This window comes from Anolis carolinensis, chromosome 1 (assembly GCF_035594765.1).
Source record: "Anolis carolinensis isolate JA03-04 chromosome 1, rAnoCar3.1.pri, whole genome shotgun sequence".
In the NCBI taxonomy this organism is placed as follows: Eukaryota; Metazoa; Chordata; class Lepidosauria; order Squamata; family Dactyloidae; genus Anolis; species Anolis carolinensis.
The window spans coordinates 20,612,237-20,632,051 of NC_085841.1; the positions used below are offsets into that span (position 1 = coordinate 20,612,237).

A 19,815-nucleotide genomic window follows, 5' to 3' on the forward strand; every position below is an offset into this window, starting at 1 on the left:
GATAATGTATTGGGTGACCTCATTCTATTATATTAGCACACCACTGAAATTGTACCATTAGTAACAAGATTGGCCATTTCCTCCAGAGAAATCAGGCCCCCTTTTTGTTGCTGATTGATACACCATCTGTGTTTTTTGAACAAGAAAAAAAACAACTCTGTTACTTTCCCAACATTACTGCGCTCACATGTACCTTAATGGTATTTTTAGACAAGGGGAAGTACCTTTTTCTCATATCAGCTGTTCCCAGGCACTGAGAAAGAAGCCACTTCTTCTGGATGAAAGCATGTTGGTTTTGAGGCTGCATGATGCAAGAAGAGGCAATCAGGCTGGAAAATGCTGAAAATCAGAAAAAAAGAAAAACAATAATTAAAGCAGCAGGAAAACCTTGCTAGCAAATCCACACTTTTGGAGGACGAAGATGACGTCATGCAGTTTATCGCTCACTAAGGGCTGGTTCACAACAAATCCTAAACACACAACAAAGTGTTCATTCAAGAGCACACTGCAACTAATCCCAGCTCTCCAATTCATTGATATGATACTGGGATTTAAAATATCTCCCTATGGCATCACCCTATAACAGAGCGATGTCATTTTTTAAATCTAAGTCCTTGCTACACTTACATCTTTTCTTGAATTAGCTCCTGTTGGGATACATGACCCTTCTTGTCCACAAATGGGCAAATATCATCCATAGAGTCTCTGCTATTTATTCTATGACATTGGGCTCCCAAAGGCAAAATGGAAAATTGCAAGAGAAGTGTATATTTGGGTTGCTGTGAGTTTTCTGGGCTGTATGGCCATGTTCCAGAAGCATTCTTTCCTGATGCTTCGCCCACATCTATGGCAGGCATCCCCAGAGGTTGTGAGGTCTGGTGGAAACTAGGCAAGTGGGGTTTATATATCTGTGGAAGGTCCAGGGTGGAAGAAAGAACTCTTGCCTGTTTGAGACAAGTGTGCATGTTGCAATTGGCCAGCTTGATTAGCATTATTATTATTATTATTATTATTATTATTATTTTCCGTGTCAGGAGCAACCTGAGTTGCTTCTGGTGTGAGAGAATTGGCTGTCTGCAAGGACGTTGCCCAGGGGACGCCCAGATGTTTTGATGTTTTACCTTCCTTGTGGGAGACTTCTCTCATGTCCCCGCATGGAGCTGGAGCTGATAGAGGGAGCTCATCTCCCCGGGTGGGATTCGAACCTGGCTGCCTTCAGGTCAGCAACCCAACCTTCAGGTCACAAGGCTTTTATCCCCTAGGCCACCGGAGGCCTTGCAATAGCCTTGCAGCTTCAAAGCCTGGCTGCTTTGTATCTTCTTTAATACTGGACAGGCACACCTCAGTTAACAAAGCATTTAACAAAGAAGCTCCTTTTTACAAAGCTTTTCAATGTTTTCCCAACCTGCTTTTTTATTGTCCTTTGACTAGTTGGGACATTTTTAGCAGCATCACTACTGAGAAGACAGTGAAGAAGGCTGGGGAAAACACAGACTCTCAGCGCCAGGTTGAAACTATTTCAGCTAAGAAATAGTATTCTACTTGCACACAGCACACAATGTAAACAATGCCTGCCTATAGGATTTCAACCAGATCAGGAAGGCATTGCATAATAAATAAAAAGAAAACATTTCTGAACCCTCTGGAAGCCACTTGAAAACTTCTTCTAGAACGCCTCCAGAGATTTTTCTTTCTTTCGTCAACCATCACTTTTCTTATGGTTTCCATTTTAGTGTCCAGACTTATAGATCTATGCTTTTCTTTTTAATATGCTGGAGCTAGCTGTGATACAGGTGTGTCTGTTTTCATCTATTTGCTAAGTTTGGTTATTCAGCCATGTACTTTTGCTGCATAAAAATGCATGCAAGTTGATATTGCTCATTTTCACGCAGACTCAGAGGTTCTGAGATATCTAATGGTCTCTGCAGATATCTATATATGGTTATGTAACATATGTACACACTGCAGCCAACACACAAACGTGTCACAATACAGTTTGGAAAGCTCTGGTGTGAGGTGTAATATTAGGCCTGTTTTTAAAAGTACCGTATAAGCCGACCCGAATATAAGCCAAGGCACCCAATTTTACCACAAAAAAACTGGAAAACATATTGACTCGAGCATAAGCCATGGGGGGGGGGAGGCTTCTTTCAGCCCACACCTTCCCGCCAGGACCCTCTCCCGAGTATAAGCCGAGGGAGGCCTTTTCAGCATAAAAATGTGCTAAAAACTTGGCTTATATTCGAGTATATATGGTAACTCGCAAGCAACCAGATACTACATTTATTCAACATCTACCACTCCTCATGGGCGCTGGTTAACTGAAAATATGCTAGACTATTATAACGGTCTCTGCAGAAATCTACGAGGGTTGAATGAAAAGTAATGCCTCCACCTTCGTAACTCCTCAACAGATGGCAGTACTTGTATGCGGCAGGTACTGGCTTGTTCAGTAGATTCTCCTCTACAGTCCCATTAGCATTAGCATTGAACAGTTGTGTTGTTAAAGTGCAAAGTATGTAACCCTGTGCAGATGGTTAGTCAATACGACTAAAGCAACGTGCAGTGACTGAATTATTGACAGCAGAAGGTGTCACCCCAAAGGAGATTCATCAGAGAATGCAAGCTGTTTATGGTGATTGTGTTGATGTGAGTACTGTGCGTCGTTGGGTAAGTAAGTTTAAAGATGTTGAAGTGGGAACATCTGACTTGCGTGACAAACAAAGAGTTGGACGTCCTGTGACAGCAGCCACTGAGTTTCACAAGCAAAAGGTTGACAGATTGATTCGTATCACTCAGAGAAAAATTTCAAGCATAATTGGCATTTCACAAGAACGTGTGGGTCACATTATTGCTTTGCTTGGCTATCAGAAGATCTGTGCACGATGGGTACTGTGAAATGCTGGTTGCGGAAACAGAGTGTCAACTTCTTCTGTGACGGCTTCAGAAAACTTGTTCATCGTTGGCAGAAATGTATCCAATTGTCTGGTGATTATGTGGCAAAATGAATAGTGGTAGTTAAAGAGCACATTCTAAGGATTATTTCCGCATTTGATTTATTAAAATATTCCCATCAAAACCCAAGTAATGAAGGTGGAGGCATTACTTTTCATTCAACCCTTGTATATATGGTAAGCCCCTATTCAAAGTGGCCACTGCTGCTCCACTCCACTTTAAGTGTCCCAAATGGTAGGAGTGTTGCATTATTTGGGCTTTCCGATATTGCTGCTGGATGCCACTTGGGCCAATAAAGAAAGTGAGTAAGGAACAAAGAAAGAGGAGCTGCCTTGCCATCTCTGGTCTGGGCAAGAGGGGATAATGGGGTGGGCAGTGCTGCTTTGATGCCTTACCTAGAGAGGCTTCTCACTTCGCCCTCATGTCACTGGCATCACTCTGAGTCCCTAATAGAGGCTGGTTGCTTTCCTTGCTCTTATCTCCTCCTTCTGCTACGGCAGAGCTCATTGAGCTGACACCATTGTTACCTGTTTCCACCATTCATCTGTAGATACTTTCACCTAGGATTTTTAGTCAAAATAGTTTGACTTATAAACAAGTTTATACAGTAAGCCACTACACCATGCTGCCTATGAGGAGGAGGAGCAGACAGCAGAAAATTGGCTGCATTCACCGAGAGACCAAATATAAACTGTTTTTAAAGTATAGTTTATGGCCTGTATTTACAATCCTTTAAGAACTTGAAATGCTCAACAAAAAATTAATAAGGGAAGAGGATGTTTAGCACTCCCCTGCTTACATTTAATTGCATCTCCCCTGATGCTATTATGCCCTCTGAGAGAGGTTGTTGTTGTGCCTCCAAGTCCTTTTTTTTTTTTTTTACTTTAATGGCAACTGTTTCCTGGCAAGATTTGTTCAGAGGAGGGTTTGCCTTGCCTTCCTCTGAGACTGCAAAGAGAGGAGTTGCCCAAAGTCACCAAGTGTGGTTTCTCTAGCTGAGCGAGGACTCAAACCCATGTCTCTAGTTGTAGTCCAACTTGACCCATTTGCATATGATAAAGAGAGACCAAAAATTGATCCCTGTCCTCTCCTTATTGGGGATCAACACTTTGTAGAGAAAATGTATAAAGGAACCTTGTAATTTTTCAAACATTAGGATTCACCTGAAGGGGGTAACAATACAAATAGGATAGCAAAGCAACAGTAAAATAATAATAATTTGATACAGTTCTGATTGATCATTCCGATGGAGACATGACTACATAAGAAACTTAGTAAAGCTAGAATTCCCCACACAAGAGCCCCTGAAGTTATATCGTGCTGACCATGCAAAATAAAGCAAATGTGGTGCAGTGATCTCTGTGTTGGACTCAATTTTGGAGATCAGGGTTTGAATCTATTTGGCCATGGAAACCCACTGGGTGACCTTGGGCATGTCACTCTCTCTCAGTTTCAGGGGAAGGCAAACCTTTACAATTATATTTATTATCTACACACTATTATCTGTATTATATTTATTAACATCACTATTATATTATCTACACTATTCTCTGTATTATATTTATTAGCATCACCATTATTATTATATTTGTTATCTACACTATTATTTCTATTGTATTTATTAGAATCACTGTTGGCAAAATGGGTTAAACCCTTGTGCTGGCAGGAATGCTGACCGAAAGGTTGGCAGTTCGATTCTGGGGAGTGGGGTGAGCTCCCACTTGTCAGCTCCAGCTTCCCATGGGGGACATGAGAGAAGCCTCCCACAGGATGGTAAAACATCCGGGCGTCCCCTGAGCAACGTCCTTGCTTACAGCCAATTTTCTCACATCAGAAGTGACTTGCAGTTTCTCAAGTCACTCCTAACATGGAAAAAGGGGAGAGCAATGGCAAATATCCTCAGAATACATCTTGCCATGAAACCGCAGCAATAGCTTTGAATTAGGGTTGTCGTAAGTTAGAAACAACTTGAAGGCACACGATAACAACATCAAATATGCAGATGGAGAAAGGGTTAACTTTCAATTCCACCAGCAATTCCAATAGAAGGAAAAAAATATTGTTTAACGATCTATTAACCTATATATTTGTCTATCTCGGAAGAGATCTGATCCCTGATTTTCCTGCTTGAACACTATTTTAGACTCTCAAGACTCAAGATTATTGCACAAAAGTCGGGTGAAGAAAAAAACTCGCTTTGTGTTTGCAAATCTCTTTTGTTCAGCACTTCAAGTTCTTAAAGGGCTGTAAACATATGCCATAAACTAAGCCTGCATTAATAAAAAGAAACCCTTTTCAGATTTGCTTTAATGATGAATGAAACCTTTCCCTTCTTTCTCTGGACTGCCTTTCCTCTTCCCCCTTCCATGACAGAGAATGAAAGGGGATGGGGTTGGATGGAGGAACACTGCTAACGGAAAAATACATTTTAGGCGAATCCTTGCCAGGAAACCATATGCACATCTGTTCTTAACGGGTTTCAGCTGAAACTACTGAAAATATACATGGGTCTATTTATATGGAACAGCTTGTATACATGATAAGATTACAATTTGGAGGATAACAATGGACTTAACTATGGAAAAAGTAAGCCTTTAAAAACTCCTTTTCCACACATGTCCATAACATTTTACCACATATGTTGTTGAGGGAGGACCAAAATTTGTTAGGAATTAGGAAAATCCCAGCATTTCCAGATTAGCAGCAAACAAACTCAAGATGTTCCAGTGTGTTTCTGCCAGGACTTAACTCCTTATTTTATTGCAGAATTCCTAGCAAGTGACAACTTTGATCAGCCTGGAAAAATCATGGAAGATGAGACAAAGCCAATCTGTGTTTTGACAATCCCTCTTCAGCCTTCATTTGGGTTCATATAGGTCTTCCAAATGCTATACAGAGACTGTTTGCCATATGTAGTTAGTGTAAAGTGTAGAACAGCCATATAATCATCCAAAAATAGCTGTGACACAAGAAAGGCTCTGTGCATACCAGTTAAAGTGCGGGGATGTGTATGGTAAGCTGCTGTGCAATACGAGAGCCATTGCATGGAAAAAACACCAAGGAGTTACAGAGGAGAAGCTGTTCTGAACCCTACTGCAAGTCCTATCATCACCACTGCTCTATGGGTTGGGTGATGAGATTTGTAATTCGTAGGGTGCCAGTCTGGAGGAGGAAGCTTTACTCTAGTAATCCATGGTTTTCCAAAGACTCAAGCAAATAAACTAAGCACAAAGCCAGCACATTCTACTACATACAAAGCCTACACAAGTTCAAAATACATGTATTCATTCTGCTAATTTGTTTAACCCCAGTGGCACAGCGGATTAAACCACTGAGCTGCTAAACTTTCTGACTGAAAGGTCAGTGGTTCGAATCCAGGGAGCGGGGTGAGCTCCCACTGTTAGCCCCAGCTTCTGCTAACCTAGCAGTTCAAAAACATGCAAATGTGTGTAGATCAACAATTACAGCTCTGGCAGGAAGGTAACAACACTCCATGCAGTCACGCCGGCTCTTACTCGACTAGACTTAATGTCACGGGAAAACCTTTACCTAATTTGTTTACAGCTATATGTCAAAGTGTTTATCTACACTTATTTGAGGTACAGCAGTTTGATACCACTTTATAGTTGCTATGGCTCCATATAAAGGAGTCTTGGGATACACAGTAAACCGTCAGTTAACCAAAACTCAAGCAACTGGAACTCTCAAGCAACTGGCATAAAACAGAAGAAGTATTACTTTAAATAAAAATTAAAATATATGTATAATACAATAAAACTTTATTACATTGCATTAGGTTTCTCTTTATTTGCTATTTATTAATGTGCTTCAATATCAAGTCAATAAAGAGTTTATGGTATGGTATAGTAAGGGGTACAGTATTAGGCCTATTTCTAATAGTAATTCTCAAGCAACCAGTATCCACATTTATCTGACATCTACCAGTCCCCACAGATGCCGGTTAACTGAGAGTCTACTGTTTTTGTTGAGATACATAGAATTCCCTGCCAGAGAGTTCTAGTCCATTTCTCTGAACTGTAGCATCCCCTGAGCAAAAGAAACCTATGTGTCCTACAAAACTGCAAATCCCAGGACTGTGAAATTGGGTCAGTTGTGATGGTATTAAATTGCTTCCATTGTATATATGTAAAGATATGTAAAGATATAGTACAATAAACTAAAACAACAAAAACACAATAAAAAGAAATATATAAACAAAACTGGTTGGATTATCAATCAGGAAAAAGGAAAATTAGTCAACAAAGGCTAAAAACAAAGCTCTGTGTGTGCCTGTCTATTGTCTATTGAAAGGGCATTCATAAAATGAAAAGTGAGTCACTAAAGGCTCTATTTTCTATGTGTTCCGAACTGATCTCAGAATACATAAACCTCTTCTGACTGCTCAAGTTGCCAAGAAAACTGAAAAGTCATAAGGAAGGCTATACAATTTTGGGAACTGTTATATGCCATGATGTAAAAAGGGACTTCTGAATTTCTGAGAATGGCCAAGAGGTAAGCAAATTGGCTGTGGGTATGAACAATCCTGTTTTGCTTCCTAAGCCAATGATTTCAGTTTTTCATATAGCACAAATTATAGATTTAAACCAGTGATCAAATCTCCTCAGGACGTCTGCTCGCTCATATTATTCAAATAATTATTCGCACCCTCCCTGAAAATGATGGATTCCAGGGTTCCTTTGGAGAAGTCACAACAGTTACATTGGTTCAAAGTGCTGCTATGCCCTTATACTTGCCTTTGATCATTCTCTCCCAAACTGTGGGTTAATATAATGTTCTCTCTTCATATACACAAACTTGGCACAGCAGAATACAAATGCACCACATGAAGCAGAGGTATTAAAATTGTGCTATCAGAGACAATAAAGTAAAATTGCCATCCAACAAACCCTTTAAGGAGGTCTGACATAACCAGAGCAGATTTTTCATTTCCCACTACATCCTGCTGCGGATCTTCACCTGTTTTATTAAATCATAAAGCCCCTTTTTAATAAATGACCCAGCGGAAAACAATAGTGAATGACAAGTTTCATTAGATTTGGACTTTTTTTAAAAGATGCAAGCAGAGAGTAGAAATTACATATTATTTGCTTTCTTTTTAGAGCTAATTTTGGTGAATGTTCATGTCTATTTTGTATCACCATGTAAAATTCTCTACGTGGTTTTGTTTTTAAAGGAGAAAATGCAGTTAGACTCAAATTAACTACTAAAAACATGCAATTACAGAAGTTAACATCATTGCCTGGCTGGGTGGAGATGAAAATCACTCTTTCAGAGAGAGGGGGGGAGGAAGTTGGGAAAGGTATTCCTGTCCTTGTTGAGTATCTTTATACCATTTCTGCTTCTGGGTAAAAATCACTGCAAAATTTTGTATTGTTTTGAGTACATGCCAAACCTGTTTGAAGGGAGTTGGCCGCTGGACAAAAGAAACATGCACATAAAATAGGAAAGCAAAGGCCCCAAAATTGCTTTCAACTTTCTGTAAAGCACTTGTCTGATTCCATCCTATATTGGCTCTGGATATTTCTCCTAAAGGGCTTTGAAAAGACTAATTTCAAGAAATGTGGACTGGAAATTGGGTGGGTCGAGGAAGAGAAGGAGAAATGCAAAATTTGCCCACAAAAATTGGGAAAAAATATCTAGGTCAAAAAGGATTGATAGCATTCATATTCTCTCAAGGCACTAAGTAACTGTGCACTCGTGGGAACGATGCCCTCGAAACCGGCGACCTGTAGCTCGACGGCATGTTTGGTAGACACAGTTTTTCCGGTTGCGGAGTTATTAGTGCTGAAAGGAAGCCACGGTGGGGTCATCTCGTCCATCTTGTTGCATCATGCGATGATTTATTTCATTATCCTTAAGCCATCCCTGATCGATGGTACATGTCAAGTTGAGATGGTGATGTCACAACCTCCTCATGTTTCCTGTTCCATTCCACTAACCGTTCTAATAACTCCCGACAGCCTTTCTCCCCCGCTAAATCTACGTGGAGCGTCTGCTGTGACTGCCTGCTGCATCCCAACTTCATTCATTGTCCCGCTCTGCGTTGCCTTTTGTTCACAAATAACCACTTTTATTAGCAGCCTCCCATGCTTTATTTGTAGAAGAGATCTCAATCTTTTTGTCTAGACTTAATGGGTGACTTAACTGGAGTTTTGCCATAGATTTCAGTAAAGGAAGGCTTTCCCCTGATCTGGCTTTACCGACTGTGAATAAAGGGCTTGCCGACTTGGAGAATACAGTCTCAGGATGGGGAGAGTCAGTTCACCTTCTGCAGATTGCCACCCCTGGTACCACGTGAAGGAAATGTCCCATGTACAAAGAAAAACTAAACAACAGAGTTGTCCCAAGTCATTTCTTTAAGTGGAGCCCAAGACATGCGAGTGCCAATAAGAGTAAACACAAACTTATCACAATGCAGCCTGCACAATGCACAATGGAGGACCTTCTTACAGAGACAGCAAATGGCCAGCTTCTGGTCAAAGAAAATTTTGCATAATGCCAAGTTTTTAACTTTCTTTCCTGTTTTGTATATATTATAACTATATCCTCAATTTGGAGCCCTGGTGGCGAAGTGCGTTAAAGCGCTGAGCTGCTGAACTTGCAGACCGAAAGGTCCCAGGTTCAAATCCCGGGAGCGGAGTGAGCTGTAAGCTCCAGCTTCTGCCAACCTAGCAGTTTGAAAACATGCCAATGTGAGTAGATCAATAGGTACCGCTTTGGCGGGAAGGTAACGGCGCTCCATGCAGTCATGCCGGCCACATGACCTTGGAGGTGTCTACGGACAACGCCGGCTCTTCGGCTTAGAAATGGAGATGAGCACCAACCCCCAGAGTCAGACATGACTGGACTTAATGTCAGGGAAAACCTTTACCTTTACCTTATCCTCAATTTGGTTCTGACACGATAAATAAATACATTTCTTTACCTGGGGTGCAAGAAAGTGGTGCCTTCTTGACTTCTAACTAGTCCAAGTCTTTTTTTCCCCCTGTATCAGGAGGGACTTTAGAAACTGCAAGTCACGTCTGGTGTGAGAGAATTTGCCATCTGCAAGGACGTTGCCTAGGGGACGCCCGGATGTTTTGATGTTTTTACCATCCTTGTGGGAGGCTTCTCTCATGTCCCCGCATGGGGAGCTGGAGCTGACAGAGGGAGCTAATTCGTGCTCTCCCCAGGTTGGATTCAAACTGGCAACCTTCAGGTCAGCAACCCAGCCTTCAAGTCATCAGTCCTGCCGGCACAAGGGTTTAACCCACTGCGCCACTGGCGGCTCCTAGTCCAAGTTAAGGGGCACATAACCTGTAGCCAGACATACCATTTTGACACACAAAGCAGAAACATCTCACAACTAACTATCTATCTGCTTTGCAGTAAAATTGGAGGACCATGTTAAATAACTAACAGTGTATTTAATTATACCCAGAGCCTTCTGCCTGAGGCTGTCATCACACAATGATAAATGATATGACCAATCTTGTCAACAAGATTCTGCACCTCTTTACTGCATTAATTTAATCCAATTTCCGTGTGTATGAGCACACATTGGTAGCAACCTTTTGTTTGTAAAAGGGTACTCACGGTCCAATAGTATTAGTATTATTTGTTTAGTTTGTGTACCTTCAAATTATTTCAAACATATGGCAAACTTATCATAGGGGGGGTTTTTTTGGCAAGATTTGTTCAGAACTGGTTTACCATTGCTTTCCTCTGAGAGAGTGAGACGAACGCAAGGCTACCCAATGGACTTACTCCACCTTTTTGATACAAATGATCAACACGAAATTAAACCACCAACGGCATTTAAAAGTAGTTTAAATCATGCAGTCAAAAATGGTTTTCAAAGCAGTTAAAAAAATGTTGCTAAAATAATGAAAACAGTACAGCACCGCATTAAAACCCAGTTTAAAAAATCACTTATAAAAACCCTGCAAAATATTTGAGTGAATAGCTCAAACAAGAGTCCTTTGCAAAACTTTAATTGATTTTCATGTCTTTTTGCATACGCTTCTTCATAATATATTTGGAATCTCGCCATTCAGAGATACACATCAGGAGAAAAGAGATGGGCACAATGATTAATGTCATGAGATGTATTTCAATATGATATACTGTACCTAAACGAGCATGGTATAGTAGTTTCAGTGTTTTGGGTAAGAACACCAGGACCAAGGGTTGAATTCCTGTTTTGTCACAGAAACCCATTGGGTGACCTTATGCAAGTCACATTCTCTCAGTCTCAGAGGAAGAATTTGGCAAACCCAATCGGAACAAATCTAGCAAAGAAAACGCAAACAGATTTTCCTTAGGCTCATCATAGATCAGGCCTAAATATTCTAAAGGCATCTGATCTCATCCTATTTTGGAAAATAAGCAGGGTGAACAATGGTTAGTACTTGGGTGGGAAACTACCAATGAATACTGTTTCACAGGAAGAACTGGCAAACATCGCTGAGTATTCCTTGCCTTAAAAACTCCTATGAAACTCATGGGGTTGCCCTAATTCAACAGGTGACTTGAAGGCACATACACAGCTCTTTTTCAGCAGTGCTTCTCAATGTGTGGGTCGCCCGGTGTTTTGGCCCACAACTCCCAGAAATCCCAGCCAATTTACCAGCTGTTAGGATTTCTGGGAGTTGAAGACCAAAACATCTGGGGACACACAAGTTGAGAACCACTGAGTTATGGGATTTCACAGGGGGTTCGGATAGTGTTGCCTTCATTTCATTGTTCTCCCATGTTTCCCTATCAATTCTTTCATTTTTTTTCAACCTCAAAAGGATCAATGAAATGGGAATAAACAATAACATCATAATATCTTTTGACTGGTAAAGTATTACCCTTATGCAGACACCTTGAGAACCACCGAGTCATCTAGTGCTTTCTATTTATTTTTCAGATAAATGCAGCCTATTTGTTTATATCTGTTTTAGGTGTTGAGCGTGATGGTTCCTTACACTTTTCACCCTTCCAAATAGATTTAACAGGATGGGAATGGTCAGAAATATAGGTTTTGCACAATCCCTTCCTTTGCAATTTACTGCCTCTGCCTCTGACATTTACAGCATTATTGCCTTCAGTTTACAAGTTGAATATTTACACAAATGGATTTAGGTCAAGACGAAGGGCAGGTTTTAAATGTCCTGTGACTATTGGCATTCTGAGCACGTTCTCATTTGTGCAGATTGCAGATTAACCCTGAAAATGCTGGTACTTTCCAAGATGCGGGATTACATAGGGCCAATTCTGCAATGCTAAAGCTTACAGCTCTATAATGGATGTTGTCTTTTCCCACAGAGTTTGCAAGAAGAGTGTAAACATAGCCATAGGAGGACATATATTTAACATACTATAGGTAGAGAAAGCAAAATTAAAGAGACTAGAGACAAGCAAAAGAGTGTGTATAAAGCTACAGTAAGGCTGCCCATAAATCCTAAGTGTGAATGTTGCAATTAATCACTTTGATTAGCATAAAAAAGCATGCAGCTTCAAGGCCTGGCTGATTCCTGCCTGGGGAAATCCTTCGTTGGGAGGTGTTAGCTGGCCCTGATTGTTCCAATCCTTGAAGCTGCAAGGGTTTTCAATGCTAACCAAGATGATTAATTGCAATATTCACACTTGCCTCCAACAGACAAGAGTTCTGTCTCCTACCCTGGGCCTTCCACAGATATATAGACTTCCCTTGCCTAGTTTCCAATATACCTCACAACTTCTGAGGATGCCTGCCATAGATGGGGGCGAAATGTCATGAGAGAATGCTTCTGTAACATGGCTATATAGCCTGGAAAACTCACAGCAAACCTCTTCTTATGACTGTTCCATTTAGGCATATTCCAAGAGGGATGAAAAAAACAGCAAGAACAAATGAATTTGTTGTCTCATGTTAATAATTAAGTTTTAACAGTTTTTATCTCCACAGGAGCAGGCCTTGTGTACGGTTAATGGGTCTTACCTGTCATTCAAAACCAAGCCACCCCAAACTACCATTCAAAAAAAAAAGAAACAGATTGCTGCTGGCAAAGTTCAGTGAGAGAGGGAAGGAAGCAAGAGAGAGAGAGAGAGAGAGAGACAGACAGACAGACAGACAGACAGACAGACAAGATAGAAACAGAGACACTAGTTATTGTGAGGATTGCAGCCATGTCCAGTGAAAACAGGGAAGCCTGTGTTAGATGGAAAATGATCATCTCTCTTAATCAAAAACTGCCTTTGCCTCACTCCTGTAAGCCCTTCTTCCACTATGACACTTTGTTATGCTCCTTTAATAAACTCTGACTTGACAACCCTATTGTAGAGTTCTCTTGTTAAGATTTATTCAGAGAAGGCTTGCTACTACCTTCCTAAGGCTGAGAGAGTGTGACTTGCCCAAGGTCACTCACTAGTGAGTGAGGCTATGAACCTTGGTCTTTTGGACTAAGACTCTAACACTCAAACCAACACTTGCTCCCACTACAGACACCAACACTGCAAAGATGAAAGCCAGGACAAGAGTGGCCAAACATCATCTGAGTGTGGTCAAGATGGCAAAAATTATACATAAGGAGAGCAGACAAAAAGAGGAGAGACTGCAGCAGTTTACTTTTGCCTGAGGCAATTGGGAGGGGCAGGATTCTGCCCATTCTTTCCTTTCCCCACTACTGAATGAATACAAGGAGCCCCTGGTGGTGCAGTGGATTAAACTGCTGAGCTGATGAACTTGCTGACCAAAAGGTCAGCGGTTCGAATCTAGGGAGCGGGTGAGCTCCCGCTGTCAGCTCCTGCTTCTGCCAACCTAGCAGTTTGAGAATGTGTAATGTGAGTTGATCAATAGGCTTCGCTCTGACAGGAAGGTAACAGCGCTCCATGCAGCCATGCCGGCCACATGACCTTGGAGGTGTCTACGGACAACGCTGGCTCTTCAGCTTAGAAATGGAGATGAGCACCAACCCCCAGAGTCGGACACAACTGGACTTAATGTCAGGGGAAAACCTTTACCTTTATCTACCTAAATAGGTAAATAGGCCCGGGCTGTGGCGCAGGCTGGAGAGCAAGCCAGCTGCAACCAGCTGCAATGAATCACTCTGACCAGGAGGTCATGAGTTCGAGGCTCGCTCGGAGCCTGTGTTTGTCTTGTCTTTGTTCTATGTTAAAAGGCATTGAATGTTTGCCTATATGTGTATTGTGATCCGCCCTGAGTCCCCTTCGGGGTGAGAAGGGCGGAATATAAATTCTGCAAATAAATAAATAAATAAATAAATACAAACTACTTTTGCGATTTGAAATCAGCTTACACCAATGGAGGCATGCTGAAAATAAAGGAAAAACAAGGATATTTTAAAAGCAGCTGAAAAAGTGGGACGACAGAAGATTAATAAATCTGTCCCTGTCAAATCAGGATAGCTGGCCACGATGCCAGTCCTCACGAAACTCTCCACCGTTTCTATGTTTTTCCAAAGTCCGCTAGCTCGCAGCGGTTCCTCTCCATAAAGCCATTCCCCTCCCCGTGAATCCCCGAGGAATCCACTCAATAACTGTGAGCTGAGTTGGGCTTATGCTAAAACAATCATGCATCCCATCCAGCACATGAGGAACTCTTCACAGATCTGTGTGACCAGCATTCCCCTTCATGCCAGTTGGATCGAGTTCACTGGCCCTCGCTTACACCGTGCAAAGCCGAGGCAGCGTTTGTTTCCTCAAGTTTTCAGTTCCCTACACGCTATATCTTGGCCCGAAGCCTGTCAGTACATTGCAACTCATTCAGATAACACCAGGGCCAGGATAGCACAGGCCGCTCCAGGCACAAGACACTGCTTAAGCTCCCCAAACGTTGTAAAACGGGTCAGATTAGGATAAAGCAAACATACGCCGGTGATGTTAACCAGCCATTGCTTGGCCACCTGCCCGGTGACACCTAGTTTATTTCTGCATTAGAAAGGTACTCTGCCAACTTTGGAACTGGTTCTGTTTTGGCCGTAATTGAAGTAGTATAAAGCAACATTCTTCTTGTTGATACAGACGTGATCCGTATTGTTTTCAATAATTGAAACACATGGTTCATATCAAGAGTGTAGCTTGTGGTTGATGTGGGTGGGGTGGGGGATGGTTGAGGACGAGATCGCAGCGCTTATTCAGCTTATAGAGATCTTAGTCTTCTCTTCATAGTTCCAGCGCTCAGAGAGTCTTAGCAATTTCATCGCACTCAGCAGAAAAGTTATCCAGGCTGTGCCAAATGGGACACACTTTAGATTAAAGTGTCCAAATGGGATACTCTTCAGATTAAAGTCTCCAAAACAATGGCTCCTTGATGAGTTTAATGTTATTCAGATAGATTTGTCCTTTTAAGGATTAAATGCTCTGTTGTGGGAGTGGGGGCCGGAGCTAAAAATAGCCATCTATATGGAATGAAAATAAACTTTGTATCTCCCAATCAAATATGTTTTGCATTTAGATTGCCCTCCATCCGCTGATTACCGGAGCCAGAACATTTTGAATATGGGTGAAATTTGGGAGCTACAGGTAAATCTGGAAACAATTGGGATTTCCCCCCCCCCCCCCCGAGTGTTCATGGAGACAGGTTAAAGGCACTGTCTTCTATAATCATCCCTGTATCATTCCATTAAACTTATTTTGAAGGTTTCCTGCAAGGGTTCAAAATGCTTGTCATGGATCCATTTGAATGGAAATACCGTGTTTCCCCGAAAATAAGACAGTGTCTTATATTAATTTTTGCTCCCAAAGATGCGCTAGGTCTTATTTTCAGGGGATGTCTTACTTTTCCATGAAGAAGAATTCACATTTATTGATGAACAAAAAAATGAACATTTTATATATACGGTACAGTAGTTGTCATCACAAACCAGCATAACCAGACAAACTGTGAATCCTATCAAGAATTTCTTGTTACTACCAATATTTCCATGTACAACACTCTATGGTACATACATTTACTGATCCTGCATGCTCTGGTGTGCTGTTTGGTGGGCATGCTTCCAAACAAAAACTTTGCTAGGTCTTACTTTCGGGGGAGGCCTTATATTTAGCAATTCAGCAAAACTTCTACTAGGTCTTATTTTTTGGGGATGTCTTATTTTCGGGGAAACAGGGTAGCAGGGAGAAAAGAAAGAATATGCATTCATTTATTTATTTACAGTATTTATATTCCGCCTTTCTAACCCTGAAGGGGACTCTGGCCAGATCACAATGTACATATACATGGCAAACATTCAATGGCATTAGACATACAACACACACAGACAGAGACACAGAGGCTATTTAACATTTTCCAGGTTTCTGACTTCATGAGGTAGTCATGCTCGATTCCGGCCAGAGGGGGAGCTGCTGCTGCTTCATCATCCACTGTGATGCCGAGTCCTTGATGGAATACTTCCTCATCTTTTGGCACACACACTGCTGGACATTTTTATAGTGACATAAATTAGCTAAATTAGTCTCCCCGCATAAGCGGTCCCAAATTTCCTACTTGACAGATGCAACTGTCTTTCGGGTTGCTTAGGGGCTATTTAATGGTCAGGCACTTAATCCAACCTGGGCTTCGAACGCATGACCTCTCGGTCAGTAGTGATTTATTGTAGCTGGCTACTAACCAGCTGCGCCCTTCCTCCCCTTTCATTAGACAAGGGGAGGAAATATGCCCGTTTCATACCAGTTTCAACTACTGTCGATTTCATAGAAAGTGTGCATAGGCTGCGTAATACAGTTAGACATCTAGCGCCTACTTGCTTTGGTGACATTGGCTCCTTTCTATGTTAGTTGTTCTGGGACAGTTTTCTCAGAGGCAAGGTAGTATTCTTAGAAGTCTACATCACAGAATCGGAGTTGCAAAGGACTTAATTTGTCAAACAGTTCATATTGCCAGAAGCGCTTTCCAATGTACATCTGAAACACCCTTTCTTTCAAGGTGAACTCTTAGTTTTGGTCCTACCCCTCTTTAGTTATTACCTCCACCTCATTTCTTGCATTGTATCAGGGATATTTGTTCTCCTTTTTTATTGTATCAGAAGCAACTTGCAGTATGTTTTCAAGTTGCTTCTGATACAATAAAAAAGGAGAACAAATATCCCTGATACAATGCAAGAAATGAGGTAGAGGTAATAAGCAAGTTGCTTCTGCTGTGAGAGAATTGGCTGTCCAGGGGACGCCTGGATGTGTTACTGGGAGACTTCTCTCACGTCCCTGAAGCTAGAGCTGACAGACAGAAGCTCACCCTGTCTTGTGGATTCAAACCGGCAACCTTCAGGTCAGCAACCCATCCTTCAGGTCAGCAGTTCACAAGGGCTTAACACATTGCAGTACCGCAAATAATAATAATAATAATAATAATAATAATAATAATAATAATAATAATAATAATAATCCTGTCCTCCTGATCTTAGAAAGGCATTGTGCATGGATAGCAGGATAATACAAAGAGCACAATATAAAGTGGCAGAACTAGTAATAACAGCAGCATCTGTAAAACAGTCTAGCGGAATTAAATCACATCCATACGCTGTATGTGCAGTTGACTTCATTTGTCTTTTAATCCATTCAAATGGCTGAGGTAATGTATGCTGGTCCATATATAGTTAAAAGCAGCAACACACATTAAAATAATGCATGTAAATCAAAACATCAATGCTCATTAAAAATTAAGATATTATGGGGCAAGATGGATATTTCAGTCAACGAGATGGAATACGAAATCCCATTCCCTATGATGTCGCCATAAGCCGTCTCCTTTAGAGCATCCAAATGCTCACCTTGCAAAATGCTACACTACGTCCTAGATATTAAAAACTGACTAACATTTTTACACTCACAAGAGATATAAGGGAATTGCCCTTCTCTTTGTTTCATCAGTAAACCTTCCTGCTCTGTGGTAATGTTATCATGATTTATCATGTTTGCTCATGTCACCTATCGCCTTATGGTGATCCCATAGATTTTATAGGGTTTTCTTAGACAAGGAAACTCAGTGGTGATTTTGCCAGTTCCCTCCTCTGAAATGTAGTCTACAGCATCTGGTATTCATTATATAGCTTTGTTTTATATCAAATGATATAGAGAATAAAAAATCAACCATAATCAGGGACTTACAATATGGTGAACATGTCTACAAGACCTGTCATGCATTCAGGGCTTTCTGTTGCTTGCAAAGCAAGACAAAAAGTTATTCCAGAGCTGCAGGTCAGCCATCGAGAAGAATGCTGCTTTAAATTGCAACCTGTTCTGTCAATAGATAAAAGTAAAAGTTTTCCCCCGACATTGAGTCCAGTTGTGTCCGACTCTGGGGGTTGGTGCTCATCTCCGTTTCTAAGCCGAAGAGCCGGCATCGTCCGTAGACGCCTCCAAGGTCATGTGGCCGGCATGACTGCATGGAGCGCCATTACCGCTCCACTTGAGTGGTACCTATTGATCTACTCATATTTGCATGTTTTCGAATTGCTAGGTTGGCAATCCAGGGAGCTCATCCCACTCCCTGGATTTGAACCACCGACTTTTGGTCATCTTTAGCAGAGCAGAGGCAAAGACATTTATACTGTCGTAAATAATGTGATCAATAATAATATGGATGGACAGTAGCATGTACTTGTAACATCTACACTCTGGCTCCAATCACCCAGAATAAGGTAAAAACATGACTTTCCTTGCAGGAACTGACTGGAATTTATATTCTGTGTAGAGGTTGGATCTATGCATGTACAGTAGCGTCTCACTTATCCAAGCTTCACTTATCCAAGGTTCTGTATTATCCCAGGCAGTCTGGCTTTTAGTAGTCATTGTTTTTGTAGTAAATGTTGCAATGTTTTGGTGCTAAATTTGTAAATACAGTAATTACTACATAACATTACTGTGTATTGAACTTCTTTTTCTGTCAATTTATTGTAAAACATGATGTTTTGGTGCTTAATTTGTAAAATCATACTGTAATTTTATCTTTAATAGGCTTTTTTCTTAATTCCTCCTTATTATCTAAGATTTTCGCTTATCCAAGGTTCTGCCGGCCCGTTTATCTTGGATAAGTGAGACTCTACTGTATATGTCCCTTCAAGTTGCCACTCAACTTATGGTGACCCCATTAATTTCATATGATTTTCTCAGACAAGGAATACTCAGAGGTGGTTTTGCTTGTTTTTTTTTTTATTCTGAAATGTACCCTTCAGCACCTGGCATTCTCTAGTCTAGTGGTCTCCCATTCAAGCACTAACCAGGGCTGACCCTGCTTAGCTTCCAACATCAGAGGGGTTTTGGTGATGGGTCTGTCTGAAACTAGATATGATTTCAATGGATCTAGTTGGAACTAATAACGAGTACAGTCCAGTGTCTTTAAGGAATACCTCTCCACCCATCCCCACATTTCCTGGTCTTAATTTCTCTTGCTCCATCTGCTCTGTCCCATCTTTTGATTACAGGTATAAACATGAAACCCAATCATATTTATTTCATTTTTGAGAGTATGTTGGCCTTAAGAAATGCACGAAGATGTTATTTTAAAAACAAGAATTAATCATCTTAGGGTGGGAAACCAGTTGATACAATTTTCCAATTATACCATTTCACTGGCTGTATCCAAAAATAAATGCAAGCCCATACTTTGATTTTGCTCTGCTCTCTTTCATACCAGAGAAATTCCTATCCTAGCAAAAACCCTGTGGATTGGAGTTGGTCTTGTTTGCAAGATAAAAGAAGAGATATAGCAACAGGGCCCATTGGCATAAAGTAGAGAAGGGCAAAAATGATATATGAAACTACTAGGGTGGGGTTCAGAGAAGAAAACACAAGAACAGAAGACGTCTGCTGCATCAAGCCAAATGCCTACTTAGTCCATCATTCTCTTTTCTCCAGTGGACCGGTAAAGAGAAGAAG

General features: G+C 41.1%; 1 long non-coding RNA gene across 4 annotated transcripts in view; it reads right to left on the minus strand.

The window, feature by feature from the left end:
* Positions 1 to 19,815, minus strand: part of LOC103280578 (uncharacterized) — a 248,778-nt gene that overhangs the window by 112,832 nt on the left and 116,131 nt on the right. For all 4 annotated transcript variants that reach the window (XR_001730880.2, XR_010002941.1, XR_010002940.1 and 1 more), the window contains exon 5: positions 225 to 339. This is a non-coding gene — a long non-coding RNA (uncharacterized LOC103280578). The remainder of the gene's footprint in view (positions 1 to 224; positions 340 to 19,815) is intronic.